At 49.2% G+C, this 21117-nt stretch overlaps 1 pseudogene; it reads right to left on the bottom strand.

The window, feature by feature from the left end:
- Positions 1-2094: 2094 nt before the first annotated feature.
- LOC135981075 (cathelicidin-2-like) lies at positions 2095-19570 on the bottom strand (annotated as a pseudogene).
- Between the last annotated feature and the right edge of the window lie 1547 nt (positions 19571-21117).

The raw sequence follows: 21117 nt of genomic DNA, 5'->3' as shown, positions 1-21117 counted from the left end.
GTTTGTTCCTGCAACCTCAATAAGGATTCTTTAAAATACAGCCAGCTCTCCTGGACCCCTTTGCCCTTCATGTTATTCTCCCAGGGGATCCTGCCCATCTGTTCCCTGAGGGAGTCAAAGTCTGCTTTTCTGAAGTCCAGGGTCCATATTCTGCTGCTCTCCTTTCTTCCTTGTGTCAGGATCCTGAACTCGACCATCTCATGGTCACTGCCTCCCAGGTTCCCATCCACTTTTGCTTCCCCTACTAGTTCTTCCCTGTTTGTGAGCAGCAGGTCAAGAAAAGCTTTGCCCCTAGTTGGTTCCTCCAGCACTTGCACCAGGAAATTGTCCCCTACGCTTTCCAAAAATTTCCTGGATTGCCTGTGCACCGCTGTATTGCTCTCCCAGCAGATATCAGGGTGATTAAAGTCTCCCATGAGAACCAGGGCCTGCGATCTAGCAACTTCTGCTAGTTGCCAGAAGAAAGCCTCGTCCACCTCATCCCCCTGGTCTGGTGGTCTATAGCAGACTCCAACCACGACATCACCCTTGTTGCTCCCACTTCTCAACTTTATCCAGAGACACTCAGGTTTTTCTGCAGTATCATACAGGAGCTCTGAGCAGTCATACTCCTCTCTTACATACAATGCAACTCCCCCACCTTTTCTGCCCTGCCTGTCCTTCCTGAACAGTTTATATCCATCCATGACAGTACTCCAGTCATGTGAGTTATCCCACCAAGTCTCTGTTATTCCAATCACATCATAGTTCCCTGACTGTGCCAGGACTTCCAGTTCTCCCTGCTTGTTTCCCAGGCTTCTTGCATTTGTGTATAGGCACTTAAGATAACTCAATGATCGTCCCTCTTTCTCAGCATGAGACAGGAGTCCTCCCCTCTTGCGCTCTCCTGCTTGTGCTTCCTCCCAGGATCCCATTTCCCCACTTACCTCAGGGCTTTGGTCTCCTTCCCCCGGTGAACCTAGTTTAAAGCCCTCCTCACTAGGTTAGCCAGCCTGCTGGCGAAGATGCTCTTCCCTCTCTTCGTTAGGTGGAGCCCGTCTCTGCCTAGCACTCCTTCTTCTTGGAACACCATCCCATGGTCGAAGAATCCAAAGCCTTCTCTCCAACACCACCTGCGTAGCCATTCGTTGACTTCCACGATTCGACGGTCTCTACCCCGGCCTTTTCCTTGCACAGGGAGGATGGACGAGAACACCACTTGCGCCTCAAACTCCTTTATCCTTCTTCCCAGAGCCACGTAGTCTGCAGTGATCCGCTCAAGGTCATTCTTGGCAGTATCATTGGTGCCCACGTGGAGAAGCAGGAAGGGGTAGTGATCCGAGGGCTTGATGAGTCTCGGCAGTCTCTCCGTCACATCGTGTATCCTAGCTCCTGGCAAGCAGCAGACCTCTCGGTTTTCCCGGTCAGGGCGGCAGATAGATGACTCAGTCCCCCTGAGGAGGGAGTCCCCGACCACCACCACCCTCCTCCTCCTCTTGGGAGTGGTGGTCGTGGAACCCGCATCCCTAGGACAGTGCATCTTTTGCCTTCCAATCGGTGGAGTCGCCTTCTGCTCCCTTCCCTCAGATGGGCCATCTAGTCCACTCTCCGCATTAGCACCTGTAGAGAGAAGATGGAAACGATTGCTCACCTGTATCTCCATTGCTGGTGCATGGACGCTCCTCTTTCTCCGTCTGGAGGTCACATGCTGCCAAACCTCCTCACAATCCTTCTGTCCCTGCTGCGCCTGCTCTGAATCTTCAGAACATTGTGGCCGTAGAAGCGTCTCCTGACGTCTGTCCAGGAAATCTTCATTTTCCCTTATGCAACGCAGAGTCGATACTTGTTTCTCCAGCCCTCGAACCTTCTCCTCCAATATGGAGACCAGCTTGCACTTTGTACAGACAAAGTCACTTCTGTCCTGCGGAAGAAAGACAAACATGGCACAACCTGTGCAGGTTACAACAGCTGATCGCTCACCTTCCATATCACCGTCCTCTTAAGAGCTTCCTCAACTGTTGCAGGAACTACTCGGAGAAACCTGCAGATGAAAGCCTCAGTGAGCTCTCCCCAAGCGAACTCCCAGGCAAACTCCTGCTGTTAGCCTCTGCTGTTCGCCGCTCAGCTGGTTCGCTGCTGACTGTTTTGCTGTGAGAATAATCTATAAACTGCGTGTTTCCCCGTCATCCTCTTTAAATATCGATCTAGAGCGCTGTAGTAAATGAAACAATGGAGTCCCAAAATGGTGGCTCTTCTGGGTAATGTTGATTGCTAATTTGGCTCCTGAGGTCTGAGTATCGCTGCTCTAGGAGAACGGAGGAGGAGAGCGCGGTTCGGAGTGGCACCTCTTGTGTTTTTGCATAACACTAAAATTTGTTTCCTTCCCTCCTTTTGGTAGCAAGGGAGATTTGCAGCAAAGGGGCAGGTCCTGGGTGGGCCCCTGCAAAGAGAGACGCGAAGAAACTGATCTTTACAAGGGGTGCGGACGGTGCTCCCTGTTCGACAGTGGCTGCATTAAGCAGGGCCCTGCAGACTGTGAGGGAGGTCCTGTGTCTGTCACACGTTCGCTCCCAAATGCGGGCGTGCATCGCGGCGCTGCCCTGAATTAACGCTGGGGGGCAGTTACCTGTCTAGCCTCATCACTGTAACATCTGAGCGCCTCACCAGCATTAATGACGTGATCATCTCAGCAGTCCAGCCAGGCAGGGCAGCGTCCTCCTTGCTTTACAGGTGGGGAACTGAGGCACGGCTAGATTCATTGACTTGCCTGGAACCCTGGCCTCCCAAGTGTTAGTCCAGCACCTTGTCCACTGGCCCACCCTCCAGCACACCCCCTCCTCACTGCACCTCTTCAGTGTGGCAGTCCCATGGACTTGTTACGGACAGAAGGACCAGGTTGATAGCAGCTCACACGTGCTAAGAATGCCTCTCAATTGCAGGAAGGGCAAGGGGGTCGATACAGGCAGTAGGATGCCTGGCTTCTTGTAACGATACATCTCAGCCTCTTGAGTGTGCAGCTCTGGGGACGGGTCTAACAGTCCTGCTCTGTAGTTCACTTCCCTGCCAGCTGACTGCTTCACCAATCCCAGTGCCCATCCCTCTGCTCTGCTCCCGATATACCCATTGTGCGGTCCCCTCCCGAGCCAGCTCTGTCGTCAAGCGGGATGTGTGGTCAGCTGTTGTGTTTGCAGAGGATGTGTTTCTGGCAGGGGAGGGGTCACTGTGCACTCATGCGGTCTCTTTTCTTTCTCCTTCCCTTCTTATTTCTCTTCCTGTGCAAGGGGTGGAGTGGGGTGGGGATGTGGGTGGAGTTCTCTCATCCCCTGTGTTGCTGATGCACAATGCGGCAGGGAGCTACTCCCCATATGGTCAGTTGGGGCGGGATTGCTAGGGGTATTCTAAACCTGGCCGGCATTTGGTTGTTTAGGATGCGGATGATACCACTTATTGGGTGGGGCAAGCCCTGGCTGCCACATCTGGGTCACTCCCATCCTCCTGGACTGAATTAATAGCCGCACATGCAGGTCACACCTAGTCCCCCATCAACCCTTGGTACTTGGCTTAGTTCTCCCAGTCTGGTGTTGTGCTAGTCGAAGTGCCAGGTGATAAACCCATTATGTGCATTGAGTTTCTGAGCTGGAGTATTACCCTTAGCAACGGTGGAGACTAGACCATGACATCTCCTCACCGGGACCTTCCATTGGCTAATAGCATGGTCAGGTGACGCACTGGTCACGTTTCCCCGCCCCTTCATGTGACACAAAGGAGAGGCATGGAGGAGGGTTGGGACATAAAGAGAAGGCGAGTGACATACAACCCACTGAAAATGACCATTTATTATATTTAGGATGACCAGATGTCCCGATTTTATAGGGACAGTCCCGATTTTTGGGGCTTTTTCTTATATAGGCTCCTATTACCCCCCACCCCTGTCCCGATTTTTCACACTTGTTGTCTGGTCACCCTAATTATATTTATTATTATATTATACACATGCATCCGATGAAGTGAGTATTCACCCACGAAAGCTTATGCTCCAATACGTCTGTTAGTCTATAAGGTGCCACAGGACTCTTTGTCGCTTTTTAAATTTATTATATTGAGACTCTAAGGGACAGGATCGAGCCAGACGTGCAGCTCAGACACATGGAGCAGTAGTGGCTGTGGGGAAGTTTGGGGACGTTTGCGCCTTTCTCCCCGTTCTGCCTTAGAATCTCATTCGTCCCCCAAGTGTGATGCGGGAGTTGCGGAGAACCCGGCCGAGCTGCTTCCTCACTTTTTTGAAAAACCTTCCAAACCGGGACCGCCGGACACGAGGAGGCTAGAGAGAGAAAAGCACATTCGTAAGGGGTTGCAGGGAGACAGGGAGCCAGTCTACCCGACGCTCCGAGAACTCCACTCCTCTGTCTGGCACTTATGATCTAGGGGGGAGGGAATGTCGTTAGGTGTCGCTGGGTTCTCCTCTGAGAACAGCACCGTCCCGTCCCTACTTGCTTTGCATTGCCCTAAGAGGGAGCTCTTGAGTTTCAAGGGCGATTTTTCGCTCCCGATCCTGGGGCCAGGAAGAGCTGGGGGCCCGGAGGAGATGATACTTGCACACTGGGATGTGGGGGGAAAACCCTGCTGTTGCAATCACACCTTTGGGGAACAGAGCAGCCTTAGAGGGCAGGCCAGATCCTCAGCTCTGTTGAGTTCTGTAGAGTTTTGCCCCTTTGCCCCAGCTGAGGTCTGTCTCTGCGTGCGACTCCTGCCCTCTTGACCGGGAAAGGGCCATGTGTTAGGGGCGCTGTGAGGGATGGGGAGTGGAAGGGCTGATGTTCTGGAGAAGAACTTTCATAGTGGCCCAAAGGTAAAGATCCAGACACTGCAGCTGCTCCCCACCTCTCTGGGAAGGTGAAGAGGGAAGAACCTTGCTGGGGCTGTTGAGTGGGCATGGGGACATCCCCTGCTGTAATCGGGATCTTCATCCCATAACGTTCCCAAAGTCACTAGCCCATCAGGCCCATCTAGAAGCAGGTGGCCTAGAGGGGCCCTAAGACCCCGCCCTTTCCTGCCTACCTTTCAGCCCCATGTGAACTCCGTAGATCCTAGCATGGCACCTTTCTTTGGCACATGTGGATCTGTTTGTCCAATGGGAGTATGCCCCAAGCCAATGCCGTGTGGAATCCCTGGCCAGGAACCCAGCTGGATAAGGGCGCCCTGACTCTGCCAGGCCCCTACGATGACCATGCAGGTCCCTCAGCCGGTCACCTGAGCGGAAACCTTCCTTACCTCCTCAGCCACTGTGTCGCAGGTGATCAGGATGGTGGCCGGCTGCTGCTCGGGGAAGATGTATCCTGAACAGTCTCTCACCAGCTGCCAGGGAGTAAAGGTGAAAAGAGCTCAGTAAAGGCAGGGAAGAGGTCAAGGCTCAGTTCATTCATCTCCGCAGCCCTGGTGTTGGGAGCAGACCTTGCACCTCGGGTGGGTCTGCTGAGGTATAGACTGATCTCCCTGGGGCAGGGACCACCCCACTCCCTTCTGAAATATATGGAAATCAGCCGCTGGTGGCCAGCAGTCTCCTGTGGTGGAGTGTGCCTTGACGGTAGCACGTGCCAGGAAGTGGAACTGGCTCCACAGAGTTCAGATAGTTTGGTCTCTGAGAAGCTGCAGCAAAGTTGTTTGTTGATACCTCCTGGGCTGTGTCCCTGTTAGCTGCCTCCTGGTCTGGTGCTAAACTAGGGACGTTACAACGTGGGCATGATAATGCTATGCTGAAAGGTGCTAATGGCCCCTCATCCCAGGTGTCTTGCATGCAAAAGTGATCAGGGAACCAACAGTAGGAGTAACTCAGGCTCTCCTGGTGCATAACAGCTGGATTGAATGCAGAGACAGCCGCCCATGCGGCCAGAGGGAGGGCAGGGCCTGGAGCTACAACCGGGTGGGTTTGCTAACTTCCAAACGCAGGGACTGGAACCAGTCTGTGTCCTGTATGCTAAGTGCTTGGGGTGAGCAAGGGAGACTAGGCGAGAAGCTCCCACCAGCCTGCTCTGTGGCAGGAGAAGGGGAGCTGCTCACACTCACGGGGCTAGGGGCATCTGCTGGGGCTAGGGGCCATCTACAATAAAGGAGCAGAAAAAACTCTGTCACCTAGAAGGTGAATGTATCTTGTCTTATTTCCTTCTTCCATTTCTTTAATCTCCCCTTTCCCTCTTACAGCTTGCTCAGGAAGGATAGACAGGGGAAAAAGGGAGGAGGTGTTGCCTTATATATTAAAAATGTACACACTTGGACTGAGGTAGAGATGGACATAGGAGACGGAAGTGTTGAGAGTCTCTGGGTTAGGCTTAAAGGGGCAAAAAACAAGGGAGATGTCATGCTAGGAGTCTACTACAGGCCACCTAACCAGGGGGAAGAGGTGGATGAGGCTTTTTTCAAGCAACTAACAAAATCATCCAAAGCCCAAGATTTGGTGGTGATGGGGGACTTCAACTATCCGGATATATGTTGGGAAAATAACACAGCGGGGCACAGACTATCCAACAAATTCTTGGACTGCATTGGAGACAACTTTTTATTTCAGAAGGTTGAAAAAGCTACTAGGGGGGAAGCTGTTCTAGACTTGATTTTAACAAATAGGGAGGAACTCGTTGAGAATGTGAAAGTAGAAGGCAGCCTGGGTGAAAGTGATCATGAAATCATAGAGTTTGCAATTCTAACGAAGGGTAGAAGGGAGAACAGCAAAATAGAGACAATGGATTTCAGGAAGGCAGATTTTGGGAAGCTCAGAGAGCTGATAGGTAAGGTCCCATGGGAATCAAGACTGAGGGGAAAAACAACTGAGGAGAGTTGGCAGTTTTTCAAAGGGACACTATTAAGGGCCCAAAAGCAAGCTATTCCGCTGGTTAGGAAAGATAGAAAAATGTGGCAAAAGACCACCTTGGCTTAACCATGAGATCTTGCACGATCTAAAAAATAAAAAGGAGTCATATAAAAAATGGAAACTAGGACAGATTACAAAGGAGGAATATAGGCAAACAACACAGGAATGCAGGGGCAAGATTAGAAAGGCAAAGGCCCAAAATGAGCTCAAACTAGCTACAGGAATAAAAGGAAACAAGAAGACTTTTTATCAATACATTAGAAGCAAGAGGAAGACCAAAGACAGGGTAGGCCCACTGCTTAGTGAAGAGGGAGAAACAGTAACAGGAAACTTGGAAATGGCAGAGATGCTTAATGACTTCTTTGTTTCGGTCTTCACCGAGAAGTCTGAAGCAATGCCTAACATAGTGAATGATAATGGGAAGGGGGTAGGTTTAGCGGATAAAATAAAAAAAGAACAAGTTAAAAATCACTTAGAAAAGTTAGATGCCTGCAAGTCACCCGGGCCTGATGAAATGCATCCTAGAATACTCAAGGAGCTAATAGAGGAGGTATCTGAGCCTCTAGCTATTATCTTTGGAAAGTCATGGGAGACGGGAGAGATTCCAGAAGACTGGAAAAGGGCAAATATAGTGCCCATCTATAAAAAGGGAAATAAAAACAACCCAGGTAACTACAGACCAGTTAGTTTAACTTCTGTGCCAGGGAAGATAATGGAGCAAGTAATTAAGGAAATCATCTGCAAACACTTGGAAGGTGGTAAGGTGATAGGGAACAGCCAGCATGGATTTGTGAAGAACAAATCATGTCAAACCAATCTGATAGCTTTCTTTGATAGAATAACGAGCCTTGTGGATAAGGGTGAAGCGGTGGATGTGGTATACCTAGACTTTAGTAAGGCATTTGATACGGTCTCGCATGATATTCTTATCGATAAACTAGGCAAATACAAATTAGATGGGGCTACTATAAGGTGGGTGCATAACTGGCTGGATAACCGTACTCAGAGAGTTGTTATTAATGGTTCCCAATCCTGCTGGAAAGGCGTAACGAGTGGGGTTCCGCAGGGGTCTGTTTTGGGACCGGCTCTGTTCAATATCTTCATCAACGACTTAGATATTGGCATAGAAAGTACGCTTATTAAGTTTGCGGATGATACCAAACTGGGAGGGATTGCAACTACTTTGGAGGACAGGGTCATAATTCAAAATGATCTGGACAAATTGGAGAAATGGTCTGAGTTAAACAGGATGAAGTTTAACAAAGACAAATGCAAAGTGCTCCACTTAGGAAGGAAAAATCAATTTCACACATACAGAATGGGAAAAGACTGTCTAGGAAGGAGTATGGCAGAAAAGGATCTAGGGGTTATAGTGGACCACAAGCTAAATATGAGTCAACAGTGTGATGCTGTTGCAAAAAAAGCAAACATGATTCTGGGATGCATTAACAGGTGTGTTGTGAGCAAGACACGAGAAGTCATTCTTCCGCTCTACTCTGCTCTGGTTAGGCCTCAGCTGGAGTATTGTGTCCAGTTCTGGGCGCCGCATTTTAAAAAAGATGTGGAGAAATTGGAAAGGGTCCAAAGAAGAGCAACAAGAATGATTAAAGGTCTTGAGAACATGACCTATGAAGGAAGGCTGAAAGAACTGGGTTTGTTTAGTTTGGAGAAGAGAAGACTGAGAGGGGACATGATAGCAGTTTACAGGTATCTAACAGGGTGTCATGAGGAGGAGGGAGAGAACTTGTTCACCTTAGCCTCTAAGGCTAGAACAAGAAGCAACGGGTTTAAACTGCAGCAAGGGAGGTCTAGGTTGGACATTAGGAAAAAGTTCCTAACTGTCAGGGTGGTTAAACACTGGAATAAATTGCCTAGGGAGGTTGTGGAATCTCCGTCTCTGGAGATATTTAAGAGTAGGTTAGATAAATGTCTATCAGGGATGGTCTAGACAGTATTTGGTCCTGCCATGCGGGCAGGGGACTGGACTCGATGACCTCTCGAGGTCCCTTCCAGTCCTAGAATCTATGATTCTATGATTCTCTCCAGCATGTCCAACACATTCTGGCCAGCTCCAGACCACTGCTTCATTAGGCTTTCCCCCTCTATAACCTCCTTTTTTCCCCTCTGAAAAGCACCATTCCCTTCCCTCTGATTTCGTCTCTCTCCAGTTCACTCCATGCTCTTGCATCTGCTATCTCTGCTCTCTGTCTCTTGGCCTCATGTTTCCCATGTGTTCCATTGTCTCTGCACTCCTGCCCCCATCTGGAATAAATCTTGGTATAGCTACAGTCCTCGACTTTTAGGAAGGAATGTGAATATTTTTATCCCCATGTCACAGATGGAAAAACTGAGGCACAGAGTTTTTGAAGGACTTGGCCAAGGCCGCTGAGTGGGTCAGTGGCCGATCAGAGGAGTTTCTTGCTCTCAGTCCTAACCTTAGCTCAGTAGATCACGTTGTTTTTCCTGGTGCTGAGTCGTTGTCCCCACATATTCCCACCTGTGGGCACAGAGAGACCCGGCAGCAGTCCGAGCACTATGATTGCAATCTAGTAACAGCTCCTTACAACGTTCTGCTCTGCAGTTGTTTCCCCGCTCTGTGCCTCAGTTTACCCACCTGTAAATGAGGCTAATAATACTGACCTGCCTCGCAGGGAAATTAATAGATTTTGAGGCCACAATGTGATCATCTAATCTGACCTCTTGCATAATGCAGGCGAGAGAATTTCACCCAGTGATTGCTGCATCAAACCCAATAACCCAGGGTTGACTAAAGCAGACCTTTGAGAAAGAGCCATCTAGTTCTGATATAAAGACACCAAGTGCTGGAGGGCCCACCACTTGGGAAGTGGTTCCAATGGTTAATTGCCCTCATCATTAGGAATAATTCATTAATATTTGGGAAGTGCTTTGGCAGCTCTGGATGAGGAAAATGCAACATATATGTTGAATCTTCTAGACTTCAATATGGTGTGTGTAACATAGTGCATTTAACAGTCTGTCGTGTTATATTTGCCACTTATCAGAAACATTACTGTATAGATAGGTGCCATGTGGATAAGTTAACGTTACTCTGAAAATTGTCACTCTCCCCCTCCCCGCATACCCGACTCTTAGATATTTAAACTCATAACCATAAAATGTCAACAGAAATTTTTTCATGCACAGCACTGACCAATCCGTTGGAAAGTACCATTCTGTGTTATTTGTACTTGGAGTGAGGGCCTGGGCTTTGGGTGGGGGACCTCTCTGAGATAATGTTCCTTATATAAGGTCTGAAGAACCGTGACTGAGCTGATCCGTGATCTGCAGGATTTTTTAAGACATGGGTGTTAAATCAGATTGAAACAATGAAGTCATAGGGAAGCAGCTTGGCCCAGTGGACAGGGCACTGGGCTGGGCATCAGGAGACCAGGACTTTATTCCTGGCACTGCTGTGTGAGCCTGGACAAGTCAAGTCACTTCATGTGTTTCACCTCCTGCTCTTGGTTTAGACCATAAGATCTTTGGAGCAGGTTCTTTGGAGCCTACCACAATGCAGCCCTGCCGTTGGTTGGGGTTTCTACATTCAACTGTAATGCAAATAGTAAGAAACATCCCAATTCTCCTTACCCCATCCTCTTTGAAGTCACACTGCTCCGGAACGGCTTTCTCCGACACTAGACACCCGGTCTCTTTAATGAGGAAGTTCAGCTCTTGAGTGCTTTGAGAATTTCCGTCCTAAGATATTAAATGAAAAGACAAATATCTATGATATAAAAGACCAAAACAAAGTCTTTTGGGGGAGCAGCAATGTTCCAGACCCCACTGTGGTGCAATTCACCAGCAGGATGGGCTTGATCCCAAGGCCCCTGAAGTCACTGGGAGTCTTTCCGTTGACTTCCATGGGCTTTGGATCAGGCCTGATGTCTAGTAGCCCAGCACCGGCCGTCAGCCACCCGACAGAGACTACAACCTGGTGTCAGCACTTTTTTCTAGTTTGAAACAACAGGGCCTGATCTTGCAAGTGTGGAAATCAGTAGTAGCTCAGGGCTTTTGTCTGCCCCTTGCTGGAGGAGTGTAATGCCCGACCGGATGCTTGGACCCCTGTTTGACTTGGCCTGAGTATGCAGAAGCTCAGAGTCCATGATTTCAATCAGCAGCTAATGCACATCTGGGCTCCGAAGTAATTCATTAGATTTTAAGGCCAGAAGGGACCATTCGATCATCTAGTCTGACCTCCTGATTATCCCCTGGGTACTTACCCATCCAGGCTGAGGGTCTGCCTCTAGGAGCCGGAAGAGAGAGTCTCCAGCTGCCTTTTGGTTGTAGAGGTCTACAGCGTGAGAAACAGCCACTTCGTAGCTCCGTGTGCGGCAGAGGTGACGTGGTGGTTGCTACGGCCACCCTGAGCATCATTAGGACTCCCCAGCCTCTCTCCAGCCTTGGTCCTAGGCCTTTCAGCGAGGGGTGGACATGCAGCCCTGTGGCTCCAGGGAAACCTTTTTATGCGCTGCCTCCTCTGGTACCTCAGGTAAGATGGATGGTGATTGATTGGCTACTTGGGTTTTGCCCAAGGCTGCAGCGTTCCCCTTGCACTTACAGGAAATTGCAGCTGGCCAGGGTGCTAGTGCATGCACAGAGGGGAGAGCTCAGCTAGAGTGGTGGGTGCAGGGCGGTTTCTTTATCGCTCAAACCCTGGCTGGATTAGTGCACACACATGCTGGGAGGAGGAGGAGGAGAGGGGAGATGCTACTGGCAGAAGAAAAGATGAAGCCATCGTCTCTTGTTTCCCCAATTACAGTTCAGGGCTTCACATTCAGCTGGGTTCTCAGTGACACACAGGCCCAGGTAACAGACTCAGGATATTTTTACAGCTGACGCCAGCCTGGTATAATCAAGCGGAATTGACGCTTTCCTATGTACCTGTGCAGGTCGGTGCAGAAGTCTCCCGCTGCCTGTGAAAGGCAGCACGGCTTTTAACTGTCCGGTCTCCAACAGCACTTGAAAAGCCAGATGCTGAGCTGGTGTAAATTAGTTTAGTTCCATTGACATCAGCTGGGTGTCTGGCCCAGGACATTTGGTGCTTTTCCTGTTCAGAGCCCTTTACAAATACAGATTGGACTGAAACGTAAGATGCTCTCAGAAAGTGCCAGAGGAGTTAGTTTAGAGATGTGACAGGTGGACTTCAAGGGCAGTGGTATGCGAAGGTAGCGCCTTGTGTGAACCCCATTGAACTGAAGGGGAGTCTTTCCGCTGACCGTGAGTTTTGGATCAGCCCCCTGGATCCAAAGGTAGCTAACGTGTGAAATAAACGTGTTCATTTTACTCAATCAAATGCTTTCTCTGCAACCACCGACCGGGAATCCTGTCTGCTGCATGGGATGCCAAAATGAAATGAAATGGATTTGTAACGCCAACCAATCACCCAGGCTCTGGGAGCAGAACATTGCTATTCTGGAGCTCAGATCTTAGTTCGTGCCCAAACTCCCCTGTGAGCTCATGAGATGTAGCAGCTCTGATGTTCTTTACTTCTATGGCTTGATTTGTTTCCGGCAATGATATTTCTTTCTCTCTCTCTGCTGGAATTTGAATTTCCCTGCAGGTTTATGCTCTGAAAGGTGCCTGGTTTCTTCTTGTGGAGGTTTTATAATGATGCAGTAATACAGTTAAATTATTCTTATTTCTGCTGTTGTTGCAGCCAGTGGCTCCAGCCAAGATTGGGACTTAGGTGCTCTAAATCTACATAGTAAGCCACAATACCTACCTTGAAGAGCTTCCAACCTAAAGAGACAAGATATGATTGTCTCCAAACTACATGTAACACATGCTCATACCATGTCTCACATTGTGGCCCTCTAGTCCAGGTGTAGCAGTTTATGCTCATGATTTTAGAGTCAGAGGGTCCAATGCCCACAGACAACCCGCTGTCCAGGGATGTTACATCACGTACAGATAACCGAGACACAGAGAAGTGACCAAGGTCACACAAGGATTCTGTGGTAGAGCAGGGAATTGATCCCACAACTCTGCTTCATTAACCACAAAGCCAGGCTGCCTCAGCTGGTTAGGAGCTTTCTTCAAAGCTGCCAAAGTACCTGACAAAGTACAGTGTGACCTTCAGAGATGCTGAACACCCGCAGCTCCCACTGACTGCACTAGGAGATTTGGGTGCTCAGCTGTTCTGAAAACCAGGCCTTAGACATAAAAATGGAAGAGAGATTCACAGTGTTATTCCCTGTTTGACACAAGTTTCGCTCTGGTCTCACGGCTGCTCGTCCATAATATGGAGATTAGAATTATAGGACTGGAAGGGACCTCGAGAGGTCATCTAGTCCCCTGCACTCATGGCAGGACTAAGTATTATCTAGACCACCCCAGACAAGTGTTTGTCCAACCTGCTCTTAAAAATCCCCAATGATGAAGATTCCATAACCTCCCTAAGCAATTTATTCCAGTGCTTAACTACCCTGACAGAAAGTTTTTCCTAATGTCCAAGCTAAACCTCCCTTGCTGCAATTTAAGCCCATTGCTTCTTGTCCTAGCCTCAGAGGTTAAGAACAATTCTTCTCCCTCCTCCTTGTAACAACCTTTTAGTTTAGTGAAATGCAGCCACCTCTGGTCTGGTGCGTGGCAGATGTTTAACAGCACATGTAGTGCTATGTAAAGTGCTGTGGTCATACCGTAGTCATCTGTGGGGGTGGACTCCAGGGCCCAGAGCACCAAATCCTCCCATCCCCTGAGCACAGAGGCTGCCCCTTCCTAGTGTCCTCGGGGCTATGAGCCACCCCGAAAGGGGATGGGTTCTGTGGAGGTCCTGCCAGTGCTCATCAGGTGCAGCGTAGGAAGCACAGTGCCCTTTTCTAAGGGTAGGTGCAGCATGAGTGCTGTCCTGGGCACTTGATGGCTCCGGCAGGGATTCTGTCACCTTGAGGACCCCCTTAGTGACCGGACGTCCTACCTGCATCCCTGTGCAAAGGGCTGGTCTAGGCACCTGTGATGATAGTGCTAAAGTGGGATGTAAGTAGTGCACAGTGCTGGTCCTCTGGCCTGGGGTGAATTTCCCCCATGAGTATTTCCCAACCTTTGTCACTGCCTGTTACTCCACCTAATCATTTTCCTGATAGCAGCACACGATCTTCCTCCAGAGGTGAGGGCTATAGTAGATCCCACATCTAGGCTTTGTCAAACCTCAAGAGTGCAATGTTGGAGGCTGACCAGCAAGCTAAGGGTTTAGGGCTCTTGAGAGAGTCGTCACCATTTTACCCGGGGCTAGATATGGCCATGGGCGTGTCTGAAGCAAACCATCTCTGATGAAGCATTCAGCTGCTTCAGTCTTTCCCCCGTGTAACTAATTTGCACACCCTAGAAGAGGCCTTGTTGGGTTTTTATTCACGCACCCCTCGGATTTGCTGCCTCAGAGCACGTTCAACGCTGCCGCTCATGCTGAGCCCAGCTCCCCTTCTGCTTCTGCACTCCCTGCTCCAGGTTTGAAAGACACCGTCAGAAGCCTTGTCAGTGTGCAAAGAACTGAAATTGTGATTTCTCCAGGCTGTCTCCAGTACTAGGGCCCCATCCTGACTCCTAGATTCATACGGTTTTAAGGCCAGAACGAAAGGGTGGCAGAATCATTTTTGGTGTCAGACCGAACAGCATCAGTGTTTTCAATACGATGGAATTTGCACCTTTAATGACCCTGCTATGGGATTTGGGTCCTTTTGCTGATCTCTGTGTATGGGGAGATGGGAAGGGAGCTGTGGGTTTGCTCAAAGCTGCGCTAGGTGCCTGATCTGTAGTGGGTGGGTCTGGTAGGGAGAAACCTCGGGGCAGCTCCAGCTTGAGGGGCTGCACAGGGCCCGGAGTATCCGCAAGCCTTTAACACGGGATGCCGTCAGTCCCTCCTTGCTGGAGTACATTAAACCCAGAGCTAGTCATTTCTTTACATGCTCATGAGGATGATGATGATTTGTATGGCCGTAGCACCTAGGAGTCCTAGTCATGGACCAGGACCCCGTTGTGCTAGGCGCTGTACAAACACAGAACAGCCAGATGGTCCCTGCCCCAAGGAGCTTGCAGTCTAAGTACAAGACAAGGGACAACAGCTGGAGACAGACAGACAAGGGAACAATGAGACAATACTGGTCAGCAGGAGAGGTGGAGGTTTCGGCGGCCTAGCTGTTTTTCGTAGGCATCACGGCAAAGGAGCGTTTTGAGGAGAGAGCTACGGGCGGATAATGAGGTGGTTGGGCAGATGATTATGTGGCCATCTCACGAGTGCCTGGGGCAGCCTGGGAGAAAGCAGGGAGGTGCCTGTTTGAAAAGGAGTGGGCAATGGAGGCTAGCAACATGGGCTCACCAAAGGCGAGCGGCGACAGCTTGGTAGTGAATGAGAAGAGGATAGGGAGGGTGGGGATCGACCGTGAAGGGACTTGAAAATGAAAACGAGCAGCTCATGATGGAAGTGATAGAGAAGGGAGAGGCAGTGAAGGGATTCAAAGAGGGGGGCGGCGTGGTCAAAGAGACAGGCTAGGAAAACGAGCTTTGCCACAGCATCTAAATGGGTATTAGTGGGGCAAGATCGCATTTATCAAGGCCAGACAGAAGGACGCGGCGTTAATCAAGATGATGAGCACTTGGACGAATTTTAGCCCTGTGGATGGACCTGAAAGACCGTGTCTTGGCGGTATTATACAGAAAGAATTGGCAAGGTTTAGAATTGGCCTGGATGTGAGGACATAGCAAGAGGGCAGAGGCAAAGATGACAGCCATGGTGTGGGCCGGAGTGCCAGGTAGCGGGGGAGGCTTGTGGGGAACAGAAGAATGGCCATACTTGGTCAGACCAAAGCTCCATCTAGCCCCGTGTCCTGGGAAGATGAGGAGCTCTGTTTTAACCATGTTTAGATTGAGCTGACGGCTGGACATCCACAAGGAGATGTCACAGAGACAGGCTGAGATTTTAATTTGGACAGAAGGAGATTTTAGTCTCGAGTAGAGAGGTGGATCTGTTAGTCATCAGCATAGACATGGTAGTTTAATTTATTTTAGGGATGAGGAGTTATGGCCTGCCTATGTCATTGAATGAACAGGGTGTGGGGCGTTACCCACTTTCTGGCAGGTACCTGTGGTGAATCAGGGAGGCTGAGTGAGTCCACAATGGAGATGACGTGACTGTTAACCCAACTAAGTGCCTCAGTGACCGAGGCCAAGGCTGTGGATGCTAGTTATGCCCATTCCCTTAGGGCACCTGAGCCCAATTGTGCCATCAAGTGGTGGATGAGTGAAAGTCCCAGTCTGTAAATCATTATATGTCCTGGGCCATAAATTTTCCAAAATGACTGTTGATTTTGGGTAGGTCAACATTTGGGTGCCCAAATAGAGAGATCTTGAAGGGGCTTCGTTTTCAGAGGATGCGGTCTCAGCACTTTCGGAAAACCAAGCCCCTTTGAGGACATCCTGTGTTGGGCACCCAAAATTCCTAGTAACTTTTAACAAGTTGGGCCTTATGGTTTGTCTACACTTAACGGAGGATCAACGCTGTGGCGATCGATGCATCAGCACTCGATTTAGCGGGTCTAGTGAAAACCCGCTAACTCGGCCGCCGATCGCTCTCCCGCCGACTCCTGTACTCCACCTGATCGAGAAGAGCAAGGGGAGGCGACAGGAGAGCGTCTCCCATTGATGTCGCGGAGTGTGGACCCCGCGGTAAGTAGATCTAAGCTATGTTGATTTGAGTTACGCTATTCACGTAACTCAAATTGCGTAGCTTAGGTCGACTTTTCCCTTTAGTGTAGACCAGGCCTTAGTGTCTGGATCTTGGTTACAATTGGGCCAGGGATGGTTCTCCTTAACAAAGACGGCGTGTGACTCTTAGTCGGGGTCTTTCCTTGGCCAGTAGCACTGTCAAGTGACTCACTCTGGTTCATGTCTCTAATCTCCTCCCACAATGTGAAAGGAGAGGACAACAGTATAAGTCTGCAGCATGGTAGTTTATTATGCAGAGGAGCCCTGGTGAGCAGCAATGCAACAGCTGCTACGCGGTAGGTAGCAGCAGATGCTCTGAAGTTGTTCAGATTGTTATCGGCCTTGCTTCTAACGATGCTTCCAGAGGAGGAGAAATGGAGCCACAGCTGGGTCTATCAGGGTCAAGGTTGCTTTTATGTCTTCTCTCCCTGGATCATCTCAACACTGGAGAGCATGCCCCGTATGATTTTCGTGCCAAAGTTACAAAGAAAGTTACCAACTTCTGTAAAGAATTTTTAGCTCTATGCCTTGTAGTGGGTCTAGGCTAGAAGGAAAAGAGCACAGAAGGGTAAGCGTCTCCATGCAGGCTGATATTGGCTCCAAACGTTCAAGGAATGTTAGTTTGTTGTGTCTCTCTTGTGCTTTATTTATTATTATTAATGCCTAGAGGCCCCATCATGCAAGGTGCGGTATCTACACACACAGTGGCAGACAGTATCTGCACTAAGGAACTAAAGTCTAGATAGAGAGGCGACAGCGTGATTTGCCTAAGGTCACACGGTGGGTCAGTGGCGGAGCAGGGATTAGAACTCAGGTCTTCGGATTCCCAGTGTACACAGCCTCTCCAGAGAGCAGCCAACATCATTGTGGGCCTAGGCAGGGAGAGGAGGAGCCTTCAGGAGTTAATGTTGCTGCTGAACTCTGGATGGAGGGTGACATCGCTCTGTGGCTCTGAGGGATGGGCACAAGCTTGCCTGCTGGAGGGACAGGGTGCTAGGGCCGTACCATTGAAGGCCCATGATTATAGACTCAGCCCTTATCCCCTCCCCTTTTACTGTCTGTAACCCTTACGCCCACCTTGGGCAGGTCCCTGTTCTAGAGCAAGAAGGAAGGGCCATGCCTGGGGCCTCTTGCCTGGTGTGTGGGACCAGGGGCCATTCAATGTCTGCATCATACGACGTTTGTAAATGTCACTGCCAGACAAAGGTAGGTGGTGAGGAGCCTCCCCAGACCCCCCTGCCCTTGCCCCGCTCCCAGGCACCGTATGGAGCTTTAGGTTTCTTACGTATCCCCGTGAGATTAGAATTTGCTCCCTGCGGTTCTGCTGGCGGCTGTAGGGTTCCATCTCCAGGCTCATGGGCCGGAGGCCTTTGCCAACTCGCTGCCAGCAGATGAGCTGGACACTTGTTCTGGGGACACTTGTGCAGTGTGAAATACCTGGCCAGGATCTCAGCGAGTGAAACTCTTAACCCTGCCTCAGCCCAGCCGTGAGCAGAGAGGAGGCCGTCTAGGCCACTCACCTCCTCAGACGCCTCCTCGCATTTGATAATGATGGAAGGGGGGTCCTGTTCAGTGGAGAAGAATCCAGAGCAGTCTTTGACCAACTGCAAGGGAGAGAAAAGAGACCTCAGCAGTAGAACAACTCTAGGGGCTGATGGAAACCGTTCTCAGTGACAGAGATTCCCATGGCAAAGAAACTCTGGTAACTTTGGATCAACATTTGTACCGTGGGAAGCTGATCCCAACCAGATCTTCCTCACTTCTGATATTCACCTCCTGCTATAACATGAGCGCACGTTGTTTATGACATGGGTAAGAATGGCCATACTGGGTCAGACCAATGGTCCAACTAGCCCAGTATCCTGTCTTCTGACGGTGGCCAATGCCAGGTGCTTCAAAGGGAATGAACAGAACAGGGCAATTATTGAGGGATCCCAGCCCCAGCATCTGGCAGTGAGAGGCTTAGGGATACTTAGATCACGTGGCTGCATCCATGACCATCTTGGCTAATAGCCATTGATGGACCTATCCTCCATCAACTTATCTAATTCTTTTTTGAATCCAGTTACGTGTGTAGCCTTCATTACATCTCCTGGCAATGAGTTTCACAGATTGACTGTGCGTTGTGTGAAGAAGCACTGCCTTTTGTTTGTTTTAAACCTCCTGCCTATTAATTTCATTGGGTGCCCCCTAGGATAAATAACACTTCCTTATTCACTTTCTCCACCCCAGTCAAGATTTTATAGACCTCTATCACATCCTCCCTGAGTCATCTTTTTTTCTGATCTCTCCTCATAGAAGCTGTTCCATCCCCTTAATCATTTTTGTTGCCCTTCTCTGTATCTGGCCAATTCTAAAGTATCTTTTTTGAGATGGGGCAACCAGAACTTCGCACACTATTCAAGGTGTGGGTGTAAGGATCTGTAATCAGAGTACAGTAGGAAAGACACTGTACCATACCATCCTTCTTTCCTTTCTGTCTCTGCTTGAGACTCGCATCTTCTAGGAGGTACATATAAGCCCTAGTCTCAGCCTGAAGAAATGTTAGTTTAAATGATGACCAAACAGAGCAGAACAAAAAAACAAACAAAAGATGAGATGCTACAAGACACATGTCGGACATGATTCAGCTTTTGCCTCTTTCAGCATCTTACTTCTACCTTCTCTCATCTATCTTTTATATTCTGTGCAGAGTCCTTATCTCCATATTTCTCTGTACAATGCCTAGGATATTTGGAGCACTCCGTGTGACATGCACCCTGGTGCAGATGGTCAGCCCAAGGACCCTCCCCATCAAAGTACTCAAAATAAGGCATAAGTGGAACTTTGGGACGCACAGACGTCACGCTGGCCCCTTTGCCCATGATCATTGCACTGTAGTTCATGCAATCTCACTCGTGCCCATATTGGGCTTGGAGACCCAATAGAGCCTGTCGGTCACCTCACCGTGTAGATGTGCGTTAGATGAGATAGACGAGAGGTGTAGATGTCTCCGTGCACACAGAGTTCCATACTCCGTCTGGTTTGAATTCACATTGGTTGACGTTGCGTTTCTCTGATGCTAGGCACACTGTCTCTTTAACGGAGAACTTCAGCGGTTGGATAGTTTTTGAAGATGTGTCCTAAGAAGAAATTCAAGAAAAAACAAAATAAATGTTTGTGATGAACAACAAGGCACCAGGCTCCACTTTGGCTTTTATAATTCTCTTTATTTTATGGCACAACATCTTCCTGGAGGCCCCGAGCAGCACCAGAAGCCCATTGTGCTAAGCACTGTTGAAACCTGAAGAGAAGGTCCTTGCCTTAAGCAGGGGTTCTCAAACTGGGAGTCGGGACCCCTCAGGGGGTCGCCAGGTTATTACATGGGGAGTCACGAGCTGTCAGCCTCCACCCCAAACCCTGCTTTGCATCCAGTGTTTATAATGGTGATAAATATATAAAAAAGTGTTTTTAATTTATAAAAGGGATTGTACTCAGAGGCTTGCTAGGTGAAAGGGGTCAGCAGTACAAAAGTTTGAGAACTACTGCCCTACAGAGATTGGAGTCTCTGAAGAGCTAAGAGGAGTAAAAATAGAAAGTACTTTTGTTAGCCATAGGCCAAGGTTTTAGAAAGTGGCTGGTGATTATGGGTGCTTCGGGTTTTTGGGTGCCCAATCTGAGCCTCCTTAAAGGGACCTGTTTCTCAGAGGCGGGGGGAGCTCAAGAAGTTGGGCCTCGGAAATCACTCGTCTCTTTCAAAATCTTGGCCCAAAGCCGACAGCTCTGACTGCATGCGCACAGGGAGCCGCTCTGCTGAGCAAGGGGTTGCTATTTTGGGGCGCACTCACTCTTCAAAGGAGGAGCAGCATTTTAAAGCAAACACAGACTTGAACTGAAGATAAAAAACTGACTCTGGAAACTTTTGCAATCAACGTCAAGGCAAGCGAATAGGCCATTGATGAAAAATTACATTAGTATAAAAACATTTGATATTATAAGCTCATTCTGATGGCAAGGTATACCTCTGGGCTTCGGCTTTCCCATCTACAAGGGGGTTAATAATTAGAGCTGGCTGGAAAACTAGAATTGCATTTACCCAAAAATCAACGTTTTGTGGGGTTTTTTTCATTCCATATTGAAACAAAACCGAAGCATTTCAAATTTTTTGTGCAAAAAACCTTCAGCCTAATGAACTTCACTCTTCAGATTTTTTTCCACATGTTAACCTAGCTTACCCAGTGCTCAGTTTTATCCCAGTTGGATGCACCTACTTTCCTCTGAGTCTCTCCCTAATCCACTATGCTAGTCCTGAGCCCAGCCACTGCATAATTTACCATCCTAGTCTCACCCAAGTAACTAGCCCTTCATGCTCTGTGGGCCAGACACAGACAGTCCTGCACTGGGAGGGGCTCCATTCACAGATCTGACTGCGGACGCAGCTCTAATTGCCCCATGTGGGCACTGCAGGGGATTTGAATCTTCAGGGCCTTGGGGATTGATCTAAAGCTCATTAAAGTCACTGGCCAGACTCCCACTGATTTCAACAGGCTTTGGCCAGTGTTGTGCCAGGCTCTTGGTTG

The sequence above is a fragment of the Chrysemys picta genome, chromosome 2, assembly GCF_011386835.1.
Source record: "Chrysemys picta bellii isolate R12L10 chromosome 2, ASM1138683v2, whole genome shotgun sequence".
Classification (NCBI taxonomy): domain Eukaryota; kingdom Metazoa; phylum Chordata; order Testudines; family Emydidae; genus Chrysemys; species Chrysemys picta.
This window is presented reverse-complemented; position numbering and strand designations above follow the sequence as displayed.